The sequence below is a fragment of the Neophocaena asiaeorientalis genome, unplaced genomic scaffold, assembly GCF_003031525.2.
Source record: "Neophocaena asiaeorientalis asiaeorientalis breed wild unplaced genomic scaffold, Neophocaena_asiaeorientalis_V1.1 scaffold242, whole genome shotgun sequence".
In the NCBI taxonomy this organism is placed as follows: Eukaryota; Metazoa; Chordata; class Mammalia; order Artiodactyla; family Phocoenidae; genus Neophocaena; species Neophocaena asiaeorientalis.
Window position 1 is genome coordinate 4428131 of NW_020172451.1, and position 2991 is coordinate 4431121.

At 55.4% G+C, this 2991-nt stretch overlaps 1 protein-coding gene across 2 annotated transcripts in view; it reads right to left on the minus strand.

Annotated features, from left to right (window-relative positions):
- The window catches only part of NUP50 (nucleoporin 50), a 23707-nt gene extending 21866 nt beyond the window's left edge, over window positions 1-1841 (minus strand). Inside the window, exon 1 of one of the 2 annotated variants that reach the window (XM_024737481.1) lies at window positions 1431-1841. The gene's annotated coding sequence lies outside the window, so the exon portion shown is untranslated. The remainder of the gene's footprint in view (window positions 1-1430) is intronic. The other variant, XM_024737482.1, reaches the window with a different exon arrangement.
- Between the last annotated feature and the right edge of the window lie 1150 nt (window positions 1842-2991).

Genomic DNA, 2991 nt, shown 5'->3' on the forward strand with positions numbered 1-2991 from the left:
TGGCTAATGGTCCGGCTGTTGCAGAATCAGAGATCTGGGGCACGATGTATTTGAGAAAATACTTCAAAATGCTAGAATACAGTTTTGCCATTTTGTTGCTGGAGACCTTAGGCAAATTATTTAATTTTTGTGCCTCAGTTTCTTCACTTGTAGAACAGGGAGGTGCTGTGAAATTTAAATGGGATACACAAAAAGCTTCGTTTAGAACAGTGCCTGGAACAGAGGAAGGACTCAATAAATATTATTAATGGAAAAAGTTTTGTTAGAAGCAAGGGCTACAAAATACTACTTCTCCTCCCTAACTTAAAAGCTGTAGTGTGGAAAAAGAATTAACTTGAATTATGAGTCTGGCTTTAAAATATACGTTACCAAATCCATATTTTATTTCAAAGCATGATATTTCAGACAATAATCTTCTTTTTATGCCAGAAGAGAAAAAGGAAAAACATCCCTGTGAAGTACTTAACACAAAGTCTGGCACCTAGAGTCTTATGTGCTATTACGAAGAACTTAAAAAACATGTGGGCTTGTGGTTTAAAAGGCACCAAATTATGAAATGATTACTAGGTATGAAGCATACCTTGTGATAGCAAACTGAAACGTTTGGCAATTGGAGAAAACTTTATTTGTGCCCGACATAGTGAGGTATGCGATCTCTACCACCTGGTGCTGCCCCACCCTTGGGGTTTAATTTCAGTCCACACCAGTTTTAAGATGGAAACAGATGTGAACATACTCGACGGTGTGATGCCCGGAGGAAAAAGGGAACATGGGGCCGGACCCCGGAGGCTGAAACGCTAAGGAAAAACGAAATCTCTAACACTGCTTCTTTTTTTTTTTTTTTTTTTGCGGTACGCGGGCCTCTCACTGTTGTGGCCTCTCCCGTTGCGGAGCACAGGCTCCGGACGCGCAGGCTCAGCGGCCATGGCTCACGGGCCCAGCCGCTCCACGGCATGTGGGATCTTCCCGGACCGGGGCACGAACCCGCGTCCCCTGCATCGGCAGGCGGACTCTCAACCACTGCGCCACCCGGGAAGCCCTCTAACACTGCTTCTTAATCGGACGGCCTAACGGGTGATCAGTGGCCTGAGACTGCATTAAGAAAGTGAAGCCAGACCAAGGAGGTGGTGGAAGGAGCTAAAAGAAAGAGACGAGTACCGAGAGGAACCGCTAGGAAATAAACCGAGGGGGCCTCGCCAGGACGGTCCCTGCCCGTTCCGGCTCCTGCCTCCACCAGGGCCGCAGGGGCCCTGCGCCCGGGCGGACCTTACCCAAGTCGGGCCCCGCACCCAGCTCCTCCCTCCCAGGGTCCCCATTCCAGGCCCGGGTCCCGCACCCGGATCCCGGCTTCCTCCTCCCAGACCCGGGCCCCGCACCCCGGCTTCCGCGCTCGGCCCCCGCCCCTACCGCGCCGCCCGCCCGCCTCTCACCTCGCCGGCGGCAACCGCGGCCCTCGCTGGGTTGTAGGTGCGGCGAAGCCCGGGTGCGTAGCGGCGAGCAGGTGCGAGGTCGCGGCCGCGGCGCTCGGGTCTGAAGCGGCGCCCGGTCGCTTCCGGTGCTCTGAGAGCCTCGAAGGATTCGGTGGTCGGCAAGCTCTGAGACTCAAACACCATGTCCCTCGGGGACCTCGTCTCTCTGCGTTGGGCAGTGAGGGGGAGAGCCGTCCGTTCAGCAGGAGACAGTTGGGAGAACGGCGGCCCACACGCCCCACGCCGCCATTTTCTAACTCGAATCTACCCCTCACGACCAATTCGAAAAAAAGGGAGGAAAGAAACGCCCGCGTCTAGCTACTACGCAAGTGCGCCGGAGCCTTGGTTTGCAGCTCCTCCTACGGCGGCAGCGGGGCGTCACGCAGCGCATGCGCCCAACTGCTTTGAAACGGCCGCCAGAGAGCTCCCCTCTCACGCATGCGCGCGCGCATGCGCGCACTCCACGCGCCTGCCTCTAGGGCAACGGGTGCCGGCGGCCAGGCGTTAGCGCGCGTTGGTCACGTGTCGGCGGCCGTAAGCGTTTGAGACGTCCGCTCGCCGGTCGCTGCTGGTGGTGGGCGCGGCTGGGAGTCGCGAGGCGCCAGGGAGAGCGTGGTCAGTCAGGGAGAGTGGCCGGGGCTCGTGGTGTCCGTGTATGGTGCTGGAGGGCTGAGGAGAGTTAGGCCGTGACTCCCAGAGACGTGAGTGAATTCGGGTAGCGTCGCGGCGGGCCGGGGGTCCGCGACGCGCCGGCTGCGGATGCTCGGAAGGCCTGGGATTGCGGATCCGGGAGGGACGGCCGCGGGCGTGGATGAGAAAACCGGACCCGTCCGCCGTTCCACGGCCACCTTGTATTTGTTTTCCGTGGTGGGTTCCCTAGAGGCCAAGTAACTTGCCATTTGCACACCTAGTCGGGGTCAACGAAGATGAAGTCTGCAAACACATTTTTAAACTGTGGGACTAATACATGTGTCCAGTGTCAGGATTTGTGTTCGTGTGCTTTTATTTGATTACTACAGTATAGCGTCTCAGATATCACGTACAGTAATAGATTAAGCTGTACAAAGCGGTTCAACTTTAACTCTCCTTGCCTTTCGGTTAATAGGACACTATGGGAATTTGACCCATTATTAACACATCAGGAAAGTTGCTTCAGAAAAGGAACATTTTGGGACTTTACTGGTGGCGCAGTGGTTAAGAATCCGCCTGCCAGTGCAGGGGACACGGGGTCGAGCCCTGGTCCGGGAGGATCCCACGTGCCGTGGAGCAACTAAGCCCGTGCGCCACAGCTACTGAGCCTGCGCTCTAGAGCCCGTGAGCCGCAACTACTGAGCCCACGCGCCACAACTGAAACCCGCGCGCCAAGAGCCCGTGCTCCACCCGCCGCAACTAGAGAAAGCCTGCGCGCAGCAACAAAGACCCAACACGGCCCAAAATAAAAATAAATAAATGAATAAATAAAGAAACATTCTTAAGAGCAGTGGTTATTAACCTTTTTTGGGAGGAAGGGTTTATGGATTAC